Source organism: Cherax quadricarinatus, chromosome 87 (genome assembly GCF_038502225.1).
Source record: "Cherax quadricarinatus isolate ZL_2023a chromosome 87, ASM3850222v1, whole genome shotgun sequence".
NCBI lineage: Eukaryota > Metazoa > Arthropoda > Malacostraca > Decapoda > Parastacidae > Cherax > Cherax quadricarinatus.
Window position 1 is genome coordinate 6,107,600 of NC_091378.1, and position 18,617 is coordinate 6,126,216.

The 18,617-nt window shown below is 41.0% G+C and overlaps 1 protein-coding gene across 4 annotated transcripts in view; it reads right to left on the reverse strand.

The window, feature by feature from the left end:
- LOC128703825 (neuroligin-2) overlaps positions 1-18,617 on the reverse strand; it is a 446,601-nt gene that overhangs the window by 268,946 nt on the left and 159,038 nt on the right. The window lies entirely within an intron of this gene.

Here is an 18,617-nt window from a genome sequence, read left to right on the forward strand (position 1 = left end):
TGGAATACAGCGAGCGCTTTCAACCCTTATCGTCATCTTGCATAAGGGTACTTATTCTTTGTACACAATTAAGAGACTGCGCTTGGAGTTAGAGGGATAGACTGGCTAGTAAGACTATCCAGTGATCTATCCTGAGCTTCCTATTCCTTCCTATATGTCGTGTCGAATAGGTAAAACTGATCAGTTATCAAGAACTCATTTAAAATTACATCCTTTCTAAATTTTTCTCTTATACGTTTAAAGATAAATTATTTTAATTTATGCTAATGTAAAGAATTAATATTTTTTTTACCAAAAGAACCTTAGAAAACTTACCTAACCTTATTATAACGAGGGCAATTTAATTTAACCAAATCCAACTAAATATATTTTCAATACTTTACAATAATTTAATGATAAACACAGTGAAATATATTTTTTAGTTAGGTTCAGAATGATTTTAACGAAATTATTGCAAACACAAATTTTCGCTTGCCTAATTCGGCAAGAAGAACGTTGCTATTTAAGCTAAAATCCTAAGTTTTACATATTCGGCACGACACACACACACACACACACACACACACACACACACACACACACACACACAGTATCTCTGAATTGTTTGTAAGGGCTTGATAAAGTTCCTGGAGAGCGAAACGTTGCCACAATAAAACGTCGCATGAGTTGCATTTGTGTCCTTTTTACCTAACATATTGTCGGTAATTCTATTATTATTATTCTGTGTCCGAAATTACCACCTGTGAGCTTAGGCCATTATCCGCAAGAGTGGTCAAGATTGTTAGAGGATTGTGATGGATAGAACAAGGATTGTTGATGTACAGGATGGGATAGATGTGTGACACACATGTACAATATTGTTCCAAACTATGGAACAAAACTCTTCTCGAGGCTGAGGGACTGACCACCTCAAAACTACGTCTTCAAAGGTGATGGACTGATTACATCGTCTTCACATCTCTACAGCTTCTGCTGCCTCCTCTGTATTCGACTGAAGAATCCTAACTATTGAACATTTGTCTTACCTATTGCTGTATAGTCCTTGTGGTTTAGCGCTTCTTTTTTATTATAATAATAATAATGTCTTACCTATTAACACCTGGGTATGTTCACTCTGATGATGTTACGTCAACCAATGATTTTGCCAATTCTGTCCAGTGTATCGGTGGATATCTGAAGGTGTTGACACTGGAGACAGTAGAGGATGAGGTGATCAGTCCCTCAGCATAGATTGTCTTCACTTGAAGCACAAATGATCCGCACATAGAAGCTTACGACGTCATTTCGGTCCGACTTGGACCATTTACAAAGACATTTACAAAGTCATTCGGTGTTCACTTTAATCTTGCACTGAAATGATAAAGGTACCTGTGGGCGAAACGTCTTCAAAAATAAATGTACACAGGTGTTACACACATGTGTATTAATCATCAATTTCTCGCTATTACATACCATTAACACCACGATAACTACAAAAAAAATATTTTCTTAAATACATGGACTGTCACCCATCAAGGCTGATCTAAAAAAATGAAAATACGTTCACCATCATTCATTCAGTTGCTGTCTTACCAAAGCGGGGGGTTGGTACTGCAGTTCAAATGGCCCTGCGCTAATTGGTCTACTGAGAAAGTGTTCCCACCAATCAGCATTAATGATATAGCTGAACCCAGCCAATCATCGCCCCTCTCGTGTTCCCGGCTGAAACAACGAGGTTTTAGCCGGGAACACGACACCGTGCAAGTGCGTGCACCCAGTGCACAGCACACAGGCTGGACATGTGGTCCAGAAACTGGCTTCTCGAATTCAATCCAGCCAAATGCAAAGTCATAAAGATTGGGGAGGGGCAAAGAAGACCGCAGACAGAGTATAGGCTAGGTGGACAAAGACTACAGACCTCACTCAGGGAGAAGGACCTTGGGGTGACCATAACACCGAGCACATCACCGGAGGCACACATCAACCAAATAACCGCTGCAGCATACGGGCGCCTGGCAAACCTGAGAATAGCGTTCCGATACCTTAATAAGGAATCGTTCAAGACACTGTACACTGTGTATGTTAGGCCCATACTGGAGTATGCAGCACCAGTCTGGAACCCACACCTGGTCAAGCACGTCAAGAAGTTAGAGAAAGTACAAAGGTTTGCAACAACTCTAGTCCCAGAGCTCAGGGAAATGTCGTACGAGGAAAGGTTGAGAGAAATCGGAGTGACGACAATGGAGGACAGAAGGGTCAGGGGAGACATGATAACGACAGACAAGATACTGCGGGGAACAGACAGAGTGGACACAGAAACAAGGGGTCACAACTGGAAGCTGAAGACTCAGACGAGTCACAGGGACGTTAGGAAGTATTTCTTCAGTCATAGAGTCGTCAGGAAATGGAATAGCCTAGCAAGTGAAGTAGTGGAGGCAGGAACCATACATAGTTTTAAGAAGAGGTATGACAAAGCTCAGGAAGCAGAGAGGGAGAGGACCTAGTAGCGATCAGTGAAGAGGCGGGGCCAGGAGCTGAGTCTCGACCCCTGCAACCACAATTAGGTGAGTACACATGGTAATGTGCAAGTGCACCCAGTGCACAGCACACAGGGCAATGTGCAAGTGTGTGCACCCAGTGCACAGCACACATGGTAGTGTGCAGGTGCACCCAGTGCACAGCACACATGGTAATGTGCAAGTGCACCCAGTGCACAGCACACATGGTAATGTGCAAGTGCACCCAGTGCACAGCACACAGGGCAATGTGCAAGTGTGTGCACCCAGTGCACAGCACACATGGTAGTGTGCAGGTGCGTGCACCGTGTGTACAACACACATGGTAGTGTGCAGGTGCGTGCACCGTGTGTACAACACACATGGTAGTGTGCAGGTCCGTGCACCGTGTGTACAACACACATGGTAGTGTGCAGGTGCGTGCACCGTGTGTACAACACACATGGTAGTGTGCAGGTCCGTGCACCCAGTGCACAGCACACATGGTAGTGTGCAGGTCCGTGCACCCAGTGCACAGCACACATGGTAGTGTGCAGGTCCGTGCACCGTGTGTACAACACACATGGTAGTGTGCAGGTGCGTGCACCGTGTGTACAACACACATGGTAGTGTGCAAGTGCGTGCACAGTGTGTACAACACACACGGTAGTGTGCAAGTGCGTGCACCGTGTGTACAACACACACGGTAGTGTGCAAGTGCGTGCACCGTGTGTACAACACACACGGTAGTGTGCAAGTGCGTGCACCGTGTGTACAACACACACGGTAGTGTGCAAGTGCGTGCACCGTGTGTACAACACACACGGTAGTGTGAAAGAGCGTGCACAGTGTGTACAACACACACGGTAGTGTGAAAGTGCGTGCACCGTGTGCACAATACACATGGTAGGATGCAGATGGTGATACCAGCTGCAGCTGGTACCACCAACGGCACCTGGTACCACCATCTGCACCTGGTACCACCATCTGCACCTGGTACCACCATCTGCACCTGGTACCACCATCTGCACCTGGTACCACCATCTGCAGCTGGTACCACCATCTGCACCTGGTACCACCATCTGCACCTGGTACCACCATCTGCACCTGGTACCACCATCTGCACCTGGTACCACCATCTGCACCTGGTACCACCATCTGCACCTGGTACCACCATCTGCACCTGGTACCACCATCTGCACCTGGTACCACCATCTGCACCTGGTACCACCATCTGCAGCTGGTACCACCATCTGCAGCTGGTACCACCATCTGCACCTGGTACCACCATCTGCACCTGGTACCACCATCTGCACCTGGTACCACCATCTGCACCTGGTACCACCATCTGCACCTGGTACCACCATCTGCAGCTGGTACCACCATCTGCACCTGGTACCACCATCTGCACCTGGTACCACCATCTGCACCTGGTACCACCATCTGCAGCTGGTACCACCATCTGCACCTGGTACCACCATCTGCACCTGGTACCACCATCTGCACCTGGTACCACCATCTGCACCTGGTACCACCATCTGCACCTGGTACCACCATCTGCACCTGGTACCACCATCTGCACCTGGTAACACCATCTGCACAACAGAACTTATTACAATCTGCAATGCATTATACAACCCATATTTTCCCTTTGGAACCTTTCTCTCTCTCTCTCTCTCTCTCTCTCTCTCTCTCTCTCTTTCTCTCTCTCTGTCGATCTCACGACTCTCTACACAGTTGGATCCTTTGAGAATCATGTTACAGTCCCTCTTTCCTCAACCCCAGCCACTCACCTTTTCTCCTTTAAAGAAATAACAAAATTTACCAGATTATACGAAAATAGTGTGTGTGTGTGTGTGTGTGTGTGTGTGTGTGTGTGTGTGTGTGTGTGTGTGTGTGTGTGTGTGTGTGTGTGTACTCACCTAATTGTGGTTGCAGGGGTCGAGACTCAGCTCCTGGCCCCGTGTGTGTGTGTGTGTGTGTGTGTGTGTAAAATTACCAACAGTAATATTCAACTACATCAGAAACTTATGCCGCACTCTGCACTCTTCCTTTCGCGTGTATAAAAACACAGGGGGCTGGGGTTATGCATCACCGGGATACTTTTATTAAGCGTAAGGGCTATATAACGCTTGGGGAATAGGAGGTAATGAAGTTTTGTCTCAGGAAGGGAAACGTACAATGGTGAAGATCCCTTCACTAGCGTCAAAATAACCCTTCCCCCTTGAAGGGAGTCCAATATGCAGGGGAAACTAACACCAATGTTAGGTAATTATTTTGAAGAGACAAACAACAACAACAACAACAACAGGAGGAAGAAGAAGAAGAAAAAAAATTAGTAGTAGTAATAATAGTAGTAGTAATAGTAGTAGTAATAGTAATAGTAATAGTAGTAATAGTAGTAGTAATAGTAATAGTAGTAATAGTAGTAATAATAGTAATAGTAGTAATAGTAGTAATAATAGTAGTAATAGTAGTAGTAATAGTAATAATAATAGTAGTAATAGTAGTAGTAGTAATAGTAGTAGTAGTAATAGTAGTAGTAATAGTAGTAGTAGTAATAGTAGTAGTAGTAATAGTAGTAGTAGTAATAGTAGTAGTAATAGTAATATTAATAGTAGTAATAGTAATAGTATTAATAGTAGTAGCAGTAATAGTAATAGTAATAATAGTAATAGTAGTAGTAATAGTAGTAGTAATAGTAGTAATAGTAATAGTAGCAGTAGTTATAGTAGTAGTAGTAATAGTAGAAGTAGTAATAGTAATAGCTGCAATAGTAGTAGTATTAATAGTAGTAGTAGTAGTAATAGTTGTAATAGTAGTAATAGTATTAATAGTAGTATTAATAGTAGTAGCAGTAGTAGAAGTAGTAATAGTAGTAGTAATAGTAATAGTAGTAGTAGCAGCAGTAGTAGTAGTAGTAGCAGCAGCAGTAGTAATAGTAGTAGCAATAGTAGTAGAATTAATAGTAGTAGTAGTAGAAGTAGTAATAGTAGTAGTAATAGTAGTAATAGTAGTAATAGTAATAGTAGTAGTAATAGTAATAGTAGCAACAGTAGTGGTAGTACTAGTAGTAGTAGTGGTAGTACTAGTAGTGGTAGTACTAGTAGTAGTAGTGGTGGTAGTACTAGTAGTAGTAGTGGTAGTACTAGTAGTAGTGGTAGTACTAGTAGTAGTGGTAGTACTAGTAATAGTAGTAGTGGTAGCAGTAGTAGTAGTAGTGGTAGTAGTGGTAGTAGTAGTAGCACTAGTAGTAGTAGTAGTAGTAGCAGCAGCGGTAGTAGTAGTAGCACTAGTAGTAGTAGTAGTAGTAGTAGCAGCAGCGGTAGTAGTAGTAGCACTAGTAGTAGTAGTAGTAGTAGTAGTAGTAGTAGCAGCAGCGGTAGTAGTAGTAGTAGTAGTAAAAAAAGAAAGGAAGAAAAGCCTAAGATTAAAGAAAATGAGAATGAGAGGGAAAAAGAAGAAAAATGAAGAGGAGGAAGAAGATAATAAAAAGAAGAATAATGATAAAATTAGCGAGGCAGAAAAATTAACACATCACAACACTGCAGAACACTCATTCTCTCACCTTCCTAACACACGTCAACACTAACATTCTCTCACCTTCCTAACACACGTCAACACTAACATTCTCTCACCTTCCTAACACACGTCAACACTAACATTCTCTCACCTTCCTAACACACGTCAACACTAACATTCTCTCACCTTCCTAACACACGTCAACACTAACATTCTCTCACCTCCCTAACACACGTCAACACTAACATTCTCTCACCTTCCTAACACACGTCAACACTAACATTCTCTCACCTCCCTAACACACGTCAACACTAACATTCTCTCACCTTCCTAACACGTCAACACTAACATTCTCTCACCTTCCTAACACACGTCAACACTAACATTCTCTCACCTTCCTAACACACGTCAACACTAACATTCTCTCACCTTCCTAACACACGTCAACACTAACATTCTCTCACCTCCCTAACACACGTCAACACTAACATTCTCTCACCTTCCTAACACACGTCAACACTAACATTCTCTCACCTTCCTAACACACGTCAACACTAACTTTCTCTCACCTTCCTAACACACGTCAACACTAACATTCTCTCACCTCCCTAACACACGTCAACACTAACATTCTCTCACCTTCCTAACACACGTCAACACTAACATTCTCTCACCTTCCTAACACACGTCAACACTAACATTCTCTCACCTTCCTAACACGTCAACACTAACATTCTCTCACCTTCCTAACACACGTCAACACTAACATTCTCTCACCTTCCTAACACACGTCAACACTAACATTCTCTCACCTTCCTAACACACGTCAACACTAACATTCTCTCACCTTCCTAACACACGTCAACACTAACATTCTCTCACCTTCCTAACACACGTCAACACTAACATTCTCTCACCTTCCTAACACACGTCAACACTAACATTCTCTCACCTTCCTAACACGTCAACACTAACATTCTCTCACCTTTCTAACACACGTCAACACTAACATTCTCTCACCTTCCTAACACACGTCAACACTAACATTCTCTCACCTTCCTAACACACGTCAACACTAACATTCTCTCACCTTCCTAACACGTCAACACTAACATTCTCTCACCTTCCTAACACACGTCAACACTAACATTCTCTCACCTTCCTAACACGTCAACACTAACATTCTCTCACCTTCCTAACACACGTCAACACTAACATTCTCTCACCTTCCTAACACGTCAACACTAACATTCTCTCACCTTTCTAACACACGTCAACACTAACATTCTCTCACCTTCCTAACACACGTCAACACTAACATTCTCTCACCTTCCTAACACACGTCAACACTAACATTCTCTCACCTTCCTAACACGTCAACACTAACATTCTCTCACCTTCCTAACACACGTCAACACTAACATTCTCTCACCTTCCTAACACGTCAACACTAACATTCTCTCACCTTCCTAACACACGTCAACACTAACATTCTCTCACCTTCCTAACACGTCAACACTAACATTCTCTCACCTTCCTAACACACGTCAACACTAACATTCTCTCACCTTCCTAACACGTCAACACTAACATTCTCTCACCTCCCTAACACACGTCAACACTAACATTCTCTCACCTTCCTAACACACGTCAACACTAACATTCTCTCACCTTCCTAACACACGTCAACACTAACATTCTCTCACCTTCCTAACACACGTCAACACTAACATTCTCTCACCTTCCTAACACACGTCAACACTAACATTCTCTCACCTTCCTAACACACGTCAACACTAACATTCTCTCACCTTCCTAACACGTCAACACTAACATTCTCTCACCTTCCTAACACACGTCAACACTAACATTCTCTCACCTTCCTAACACACGTCAACACTAACATTCTCTCACCTCCCTAACACACGTCAACACTAACATTCTCTCACCTTCCTAACACACGTCAACAATAACATTCTCTCACCTTCCTAACACACGTCAACAATAACATTCTCTCACCTCCCTAACACACGTCAACACTAACACTCTCACCTTCCTAACACGTCAACACTAACATTCTCTCACCTTCCTAACACGTCAACACTAACATTCTCTCACCTTCCTAACACGTCAACACTAACATTCTCTCACCTTCCTAACACACGTCAACACTAACATTCTCTCACCTTCCTAACACGTCAACACTAACATTCTCTCACCTTCCTAACACACGTCAACACTAACATTCTCTCACCTTCCTAACACGTCAACACTAACATTCTCTCACCTCCCTAACACACGTCAACACTAACATTCTCTCACCTTCCTAACACACGTCAACACTAACATTCTCTCACCTCCCTAACACACGTCAACACTAACATTCTCTCACCTTCCTAACACACGTTAACACTAACATTCTCTCACCTTCCTAACACACGTCAACACTAACATTCTCTCACCTTCCTAACACACGTCAACACTAACATTCTCTCACCTTCCTAACACACGTCAACAATAACATTCTCTCACCTTCCTAACACACGTCAACACTAACATTCTCTCACCTTCCTAACACGTCAACACTAACATTCTCTCACCTTCCTAACACACGTCAACACTAACATTCTCTCACCTTCCTAACACACGTCAACACTAACATTCTCTCACCTTCCTAACACACGTCAACACTAACATTCTCTCACCTTCCTAACACACGTCAACACTAACATTCTCTCACCTTCCTAACACACGTCAACACTAACATTCTCTCACCTTCCTAACACACGTCAACAATAACATTCTCTCACCTTCCTAACACACGTCAACACTAACATTCTCTCACCTTCCTAACACGTCAACACTAACATTCTCTCACCTTCCTAACACACGTCAACACTAACATTCTCTCACCTTCCTAACACACGTCAACACTAACATTCTCTCACCTTCCTAACACACGTCAACACTAACACTCTCTCTCTCTGTCACACACACACACACACACACACACACACACACACACACACACACACACACACACACACACACACACACACACACACACACACACACACACACACACACACACACACACACACACACACACACACACACACACACACACACACACACACCCCACAGAGCCAGGAAAAAAGAAAGCTAGGGAAAGGAATAAATCAAGGAAAAATGGAAAAGTCAGGCAAAAGGGATAAACCAGGACAAATAAATCATAAACAATGAGGTAAAAAGGCTACAAAAAATGGACACTTCCAACACACTCCAACACACCTCAAACACACCCTATCACCTCCCCAACACACCACCCACACCTCCCTCCTTCCCTCCCCCACACACAATCTACAAACATCAACTTTAAAGTCTGTTTTGTCTGTGTGATCTGGCTCTCTCTCTCTCTCTCTCTCTCTCTCTCTCTCTCTTATAACAAGTGACTGACACACAGTGTAAGTCTGTGAACTGTGAAATTTCTCCAGACACTGACGTCTTACACTGAGAGAAACACAAGACAGTGAATCTAAAGACAGCGACAGCAGTTGTATAGGCAGACAGCGCTGAACACGAGTGAACACGTTCCAAACTACTGCCAATATCATCCTCTCTCTCATACTGCTGGTCAGGGAGTAGCCAGTCAGTCAGTAACGATATCGTTCACTCTGATTACTTTTATAGATTTTAAAGAAGTGGATGGGTAAGCCAGCGGAAGGCTTCGGTCAGATGACCAAATGCTGCGTGTCATCATATGACTAAGACCCGCGTCAGGAAACACTTGTCCTGTTTCCTGACAAACATTATACCTATCCATACAAGGGTAGACGATGTAGACTTAGAGCTACTAGTCTACGTGTAAACAATCATTTACAGGAATACTGATTGACTGACAACTCAGATATTACCGACACTCAAGAGGTAATCAGTCCCTTAGCCTTGGCTGAGGTACTGATTACCTTGGCTGTGGGACTGACTACCTTGGCTGAGGGACTGATTACCTTGGCTGAGGGACTGATTACCTTGGCTGAGAGACTGACTACCTTGGTTGAGGGACTGATTACCTTGGCTGAGGGACTGATTACCTTGGCTGAGGGACTGATTACCTTGGCTGAGGGACTGATTACCTTGGCTGAGGGACTGATTACCTTGGCTGAGGGACTGATTACCTTGGCTGAGGGACTGATTACCTTGGCTGAGGGACTGATTACCTTGGCTGAGGGACTGATTACCTTGGCTGAGGGACTGATTACCTTGGCTGAGGGACTGATTACCTTGGCTGAGGGACTGATTACCTTGGCTGAGGGACTGATTACCTTGGCTGAGGGACTGATTACCTTGGCTGAGGGACTGATTACCTTGGCTGAGGGACTGATTACCTTGGCTGAGAGACTGACTACCTTGGTTGAGGGACTGACTACCTTGACCGAGGGACTGACTACCTTGGCTGAGGTACTGATTACCTTGGCTGTGGGACTGACTACCTTGACCGAGGGACTGATTACCTTGGCTGAGGTACTGATTACCTTGGCTGAGGTACTGATTACCTTGGCTTAGAGACTGATTACCTTGGCTGATGGACTGATTACCTTGGCTGAGGGACTGATTACCTTGGCTGAGGGACTGATTACCTTGGCTGAGGGACTGGTTACCTTGGCTTAGAGACCGATTACCTTGGCTGAGGGACTGATTACCTTGGCTGAGGGACTGACTACCTTGGTTGAGGGACTGACTACCTTGATCGAGGGACTGATTACCTTGGCTGAGGGACTGATTACCTTGGCTGAGGGACTGACTACCTCATCTTATAAGTAGACCCAGTCTTCACATTACGCCCTTGAATTTATACTGACAAAAGCCGCTGTAGGGCGAAACGTCTACAAATAAAGATGCCCAGATGTTGCAAATGTATCTAATCCGTGACCAGAGGTCACAACCTCGTGACCTGTCTGCGAGGTCACAACCTCGTGACCTGTCTGCGAGGTCACAACCTCGCAACCTCTGGTCTGCGAGGTCACAACCTCGCAACCTCTGGTCTGCGAGGTCACAACCTCGCAACCTCTGGTCTGCGAGGTCACAACCTCGCAACCTCTGGTCTGCGAGGTCACAACCTCGCAACCTCTGGTCTGCGAGGTCACAACCTCGCAACCTCTGGTCTGCCAGGTCACAACCTCGCAACCTCTGGTCTGCCAGGTCACAACCTCGCAACCTCTGGTCTGCCAGGTCACAACCTCGCGACCTCTGGTCTGCGAGGTCACAACCTCGCAACCTCTGGTCTGCGAGGTCACAACCTCGCAACCTCTGGTCTGCGAGGTCACAACCTCGCAACCTCTGGTCTGCGAGGTCACAACCTCGCAACCTCTGGTCTGCGAGGTCACAACCTCGCAACCTCTGGTCTGCGAGGTCACAACCTCGCAACCTCTGGTCTGCGAGGTCACAACCTCGCAACCTCTGGTCTGCGAGGTCACAACCTCGCAACCTCTGGTCTGCGAGGTCACAACTTCGCAACCTCTGGTCTGCGAGGTCAAAACCTCGCAACCTCTGGTCTGCGAGGTCACAACCTCGCAACCTCTGGTCTGCGAGGTCACAACTTCGCAACCTCTGGTCTGCGAGGTCAAAACCTCGCAACCTCTGGTCTGCCAGGTCACCTCTTGTCTGCCAGGTCACAACCTCTGGTCTGCCAGGTCACAACCTCTGGTCTGCCAGGTCACAACCTCTGGTCTGCCAGGTCACAACCTCTGGTCTGCCAGGTCACAACCTCTGGTCTGCCAGGTCACAACCTCTGGTCTGCCAGGTCACAACCTCTGGTCTGCCAGGTCACAACCTCTGGTCTGCCAGGTCACAACCTCTGGTCTGCCAGGTCACAACCTCTGGTCTGCCAGGTCAGGAAACTTTAATTACCAACAATATCATAAATAACACCAAATAATTAACAAATTCGTCTCTCTCTAATAAGCAATAAATAAATAAAACAGTAAACAAGCAATAAACACTAAACAAGTAAACAAACAATAAACAAGCAATAAAAAATTTCTGGTATACTACAAATTTCTGGTATATAAATTTCTGGTATACAAATTTCTGGTATATATATTCCTGGTATACAAATTTCTCGTATACAAATTTCTCGTATACAAATTTCTGGTATACAAATTTCTGGTATATATATTCCTGGTATACAAATTTCTGGTATATATATTCCTGGTATACAAATTTCTGGTATATATATTCCTGGTATACAAATTTCTGGTATACTGGTATATATATTCCTGGTATACAAATTTCTGGTATATATATTCCTGGTATACAAATTTCTGGTATATATATTCCTGGTATACAAATTTCTGGTATATATATATTCCTGGTATACAAATTTCTGGTATATATATTCCTGGTATACAAATTTCTGGTATACAAATTTCTGGTATATATATTCCTGGTATACAAATTTCTGGTATATATATTCCTGGTATACAAATTTCTGGTATATATATTCCTGGTATACAAATTTCTGGTATATATATTCCTGGTATACAAATTTCTGGTATACAAATTTCTGGTATATATATTTCTGGTATACAAATTTCTGGTATATATATTCCTGGTATACAAATTTCTGGTATATATATTCCTGGTATACAAAAATCTGGTATACAAATTTCTGGTATATATATTCCTGGTATACAAATTTCTGGTATATATATTCCTGGTATACAAATTTCTGGTATATATATTCCTGGTATACAAATTTCTGGTATACAAATTTCTGGTATACAAATTTCTGGTATATATATTCCTGGTATACAAATTTCTGGTATATTCCTGGTATACAAATTTCTGGTATATATATTCCTGGTATACAAATTTCTGGTATATATATTCCTGGTATACAAATTTCTGGTATATATATTCCTGGTATACAAATTTCTGGTATACAAATTTCTGGTATATATATTCCTGGTATACAAATTTCTGGTATATATATTCCTGGTATACAAATTTCTGGTATATATATTCCTGGTATACAAATTTCTGGTATATATATTCCTGGTATACAAATTTCTGGTATACAAATTTCTGGTATATATATTCCTGGTATACAAATTTCTGGTATATATATTCCTGGTATACAAATTTCTGGTATATATATTCCTGGTATACAAATTTCTGGTATATATATTCCTGGTATACAAATTTCTGGTATATATATTCCTGGTATACAAATTTCTGGTATACAAATTTCTGGTATATATATTCCTGGTATACAAATTTCTGGTATATATATTCCTGGTATACAAATTTCTGGTATATATATTCCTGGTATACAAATTTCTGGTATATATATTCCTGGTATACAAATTTCTGGTATATATATTCCTGGTATACAAATTTCTGGTATATATATTCCTGGTATACAAATTTCTGGTATATATATTCCTGGTATACAAATTTCTGGTATATATATTCCTGGTATACAAATTTCTGGTATATATATTCCTGGTATACAAATTTCTGGTATACAAATTTCTGGTATATATATTCCTGGTATACAAATTTCTGGTATATATATTCCTGGTATACAAATTTCTGGTATATATATTCCTGGTATACAAATTTCTGGTATATATATTCCTGGTATACAAATTTCTGGTATATATATTCCTGGTATACAAATTTCTGGTATACAAATTTCTGGTATACAAATTTCTGGTATATATATTCCTGGTATACAAATTTCTGGTATATATATTCCTGGTATACAAATTTCTGGTATATATATTCCTGGTATACAAATTTCCGGTATATATATTCCTGGTATACAAATTTCTGGTATATATATTCCTGGTATACAAATTTCTGGTATATATATTCCTGGTATACAAATTTCTGGTATATATATTCCTGGTATACAAATTTCTGGTATATATATTCCTGGTATACAAATTTCTGGTATATATATTCCTGGTATACAAATTTCTGGTATATATATTCCTGGTATACAAATTTCTGGTATATATATTCCTGGTATACAAATTTCTGGTATATATATTCCTGGTATACAAATTTCTGGTATACAAATTTCTGGTATATATATTCCTGGTATACAAATTTCTGGTATATATATTCCTGGTATACAAATTTCTGGTATATATATTCCTGGTATACAAATTTCTGGTATATATATTCCTGGTATACAAATTTCTGGTATATATATTCCTGGTATACAAATTTCTGGTATACAAATTTCTGGTATATATATTCCTGGTATACAAATTTCTGGTATATATATTCCTGGTATACAAATTTCTGGTATATATATTCCTGGTATACAAATTTCTGGTATACAAATTTCTGGTATATATATTCCTGGTATACAAATTTCTGGTATATATATTCCTGGTATACAAATTTCTGGTATATATATTCCTGGTATACAAATTTCTGGTATATATATTCCTGGTATACAAATTTCTGGTACTAACGCTCATACAAATCTGAAGATAAACATCGTGACTAAATGTAGATAAAGAAACAGATGATAAATTAAACATATGTACAACACTTGGGTATCTTCACTGTGAAAACGTTTCGCCCCACAGTGGCTTCATCAGTTCAATACAGAGAAGAATAGTGGAGAACAGAAGGAGTTTGAGGTAATCAGTCCCTCAGCCTGGAGTCTATGTAATCAGCCCATTAGTCTTGATGATTGAGGGACTGATTACCTCAAACTCCTGATCTTCACCATTCTTCTTTGTATGGGACTGATGAAGCCACTGTGATGAACTGGCAGATTAACCCATCTAAACATATAAATTATACATATATATATATATATATATATATATATTATATATATATATATATATATATATATATATATATATATGAAAAGAGATGCACACTTCTCAATGTATATTTACAGACACACACAATTCTCGATGTATATACCCAGAGAAGAAGACTTCTAGATGTGTATATCCAGAGATGCGGATTTCTAGATGTATATACACACTTCTAAAAATATATACACAGAGATAAAAACTTCTAGATGTATATACAGATAAAAACTTCTAGATGTATATACACATAAAAACTTCTAGATGTATATACACATAAAAACTTCTATATGTATATACACATAAAAACTTCTAGATGTATATACACATAAAAACTTCTATATGTATATACACATAAAAACTTCTAGATGTATATACACATAAAAACTTCTAGATGTATATACACATAAAAACTTCTAGATGTATATACACATAAAAACTTCTAGATGTATATACACATAAAAACTTCTAGATGTATATACACAAAAACTTCTAGATGTATATACACATAAAAACTTCTAGATGTATATACACAAAAACTTCTAGATGTATATACACATATAAAAACTGCTAGATGTATATACACAGATAAAAACTTCTAGATGTATATACACAAAAACTTCTAGATGTATATACACAGATAAAAACTTCTAGATGTATATACACAGATAAAAACTTCTAGATGTATATACACAAAACCTTCTAGATGTATATACACAGATAAAAACTTCTAGATGTATATACACAGATAAAAACTTCTAGATGTATATACACAGATAAAAACTTCTAGATGTATATACACAAAACCTTCTAGATGTATATACACAGATAAAAACTTCTAGATGTATATACACAGATAAAAACTTCTAGATGTATATACACAGATAAAAACTTCTCGATGTATATACACAAAAACTTCTAGATGTATATACACAAAAACTTCTAGATGTATATACACAGATAAAAACTTCTAGATGTATATACACAGATAAAAACTTCTAGATGTATATACACATAAAAACTTCTAGATGTATATACCTCATAATGTTAAACACACTTTTAACGAAGAAAAATACTGATATTAGCAAAGAATTTTCTCTAAACTTCTGTTTTATGTTTTTCTCTTATGTTTTACTTTTTTTTTTTTTGTTGGGTAACTGTGTTTGTTTTATGTTCTATTCGTTTTAACTTTCGCGTTTGGATTTGTGTGGGTATTTTTTCTTAATTTTAAAAGAGAAATTTATCTGTACGAATACGAAGGAATAATGGCGTGTTAGCGTAATGGAGTCTGGTCGCTAAACAAGGGTGTCTGGTCGCTAAACAAGGGAGTCTGGTCGCTAAACAAGGGAGTCTGGTCGCTAAACAAGGGAGTCTGGCCGACAAGCAAGGGAGTCTGGCCGACAAGCAAGGGAGTCTGGCCGACAAGCAAGGGAGTCTGGCCGACAAGCAAGGGAATGTGGTCGCCAAACAAGCTAGACCACCGAAGAAAAAAAACAAGCTACTAAACAAGACAATCAGGTAACCAAACAAGACAACCAGGCTACCAAACAAGAGTGTTTGGTTACCTGGTTGTAACCAGGTAACCAAACATCGAAACTTTTCCTAACCAATACAACCAGCTGTTTCCTCGGGAATCTATTAAACCTGGAGGGGATTTCGGGGGTCAACGCCCCACCCCGGACCGATGCACGACCAGGCCTCCTGGTGGATCAGGGCATGATCCACTACAAGACCCGGCTGGTAGGCATCAATTTGGAAGATTCGCACCAGACGCCACATAACCAAAACTAAACCAACCGCGGAACACTACACCCGTAAGGAAATAAACCAGGAGAAATAGGATCCAAACAGGAATCTGACCTAAATAATATAAGCAACGCTGGAGAACTAGATATGACAAATTTACAAGATAACGGATTCTAATGAGAAATTTGCAAATTCCCGAGCTGTGAGGCTTTGCTATTGTACGAGCAAGTCACAGACGGAAGGAACACACAGGAATGACAGGAAAGGAACTTTACTGGATCAATATATATTTGAGTAAGAGAGAGTGACATCCAGTAGAGGTATCATGTACATAATGGTATACAATACCGACAAGATGAAGAATTACATGCACATCATCTGGGTATACTTGTTTGTAGACGTTTCCCCAACCAGTGGCTTTGTTAATACAAGGACATAATGTGAAGAATTAAAAGGTGAGGTAATCAGTCCCTCAGCCTTGGAGTTGAAGACCACCGTAGTTTTTAAGAGTCTGGAGCTAAGGCGAACGAAAGTTCAGGTAAGATCCCAAATGAGATGAACGGGGAAGACGGGACAGACGAAGAATAGTGCTGGAGAGGAGTGTTCTTAGTCGTAGAAATAGAGCCAGGGCTTAACCCAGCAGCGAAGGCGATCGTGGGACAGATATTGAGAGAAGTTCAGGCACTTCTGTTGGGACTCCGGTGGGGTGTGCGGGGAGGACGGGACATGCGACGTTTAGCGCTATAGAGGAGTGTAGAACTAAGCCATGTCTTAACCCAAAAGCTAGGGCATGAAGACTGGCACTTATATACTGGCGTCAGGTGAGGGACGGGTAGCAAAGACACTGTCACAGGTAGGTGGAATTTCCCAGTGGAAGTACCTTATTCTTCTGAATGTTCAGTAACTGCAACACACTCCACTGACCCTGCAACACCATAAGCCTTTCCTTGAGACTCCAAAACTGCTCTCTGACAACCACCTGTTGACTGAAATCGCATCGGCGTTTGATATATTCGACTCTCTGACTCACATTGAACATATTTCCTCTCAAGATGCAATGACGCTTCAATGAACACTAGCGTGCCAAAAAGCAGACTGGCTCAAAGTTGTCTGCTAAGAGAACACACAAATGACGATTATGTTGGAAATGGTATAAAATACCGAGAAGTTGACTAATAAGACATGTGCAACAGTTGGGTATCTTTAGTGATGAAACGTTTCGCCCACACAGCAGACTTCTTCAGTCTGATACAGAGGCAGCAGGTGTAGTGGTGGATTCCGTCCCCTGCAACGTCATGGAGATCTACCACCTCACTCTTCTCCAGGCTGAGGGACTGACCACCTAGGTTGATGGACTGATTACATCATTTCATTACTACACCCGCTGCCTCTATTTAGCTTAAGTCTACTGTGTAGGCGATACGTTTCGACAATAAAGATACCCAACTGCTGCACATGTGTCTTAATCATCACAAACAACGAGAACAGCATTGCACACACGCACGTAGAGCACATACGAATAGAGATTGAAATAGCTTAACCTATATTCTCTTGCAAGACGTAGAATGAGGGGAAGACATGACTGAAGTGTGTAAATGGAAGATGGGCATAAATAAGGGAGATATAAGCAAGGCTCTAAAGACATCCTTTCAGAAAAGAACTCCAAATGGCTTCAAAATGGATAAATTTAGATTTAGAAAGGGTACAGGAAAGCATTGGTTTTGAAATAGGGTAGTCGATGAATAGAACGGTCTACCTAGTAGGGTCAGTGAAGATGAAAGCTTGGGTAGTTTCAGATATAGGCTGGATAAATACAAGAGTGAGAGGGGTTGGATTCGAATGGGACTTGCACATGAGTTAATAGATTTACCAAAGCTTATTGTGTGGGTAGCGATGAAGGTGGGTTGGGCAAATATTCTGTTAGTGCGATGGATTCTGAAGAACTTGTCTAGTATGGGCCAACAGGCCTGTTGCAGTGTTCCTCCTCCCTTATGTAGCAAAGACTCCTTGATACACGCTCCAATGAAAACAC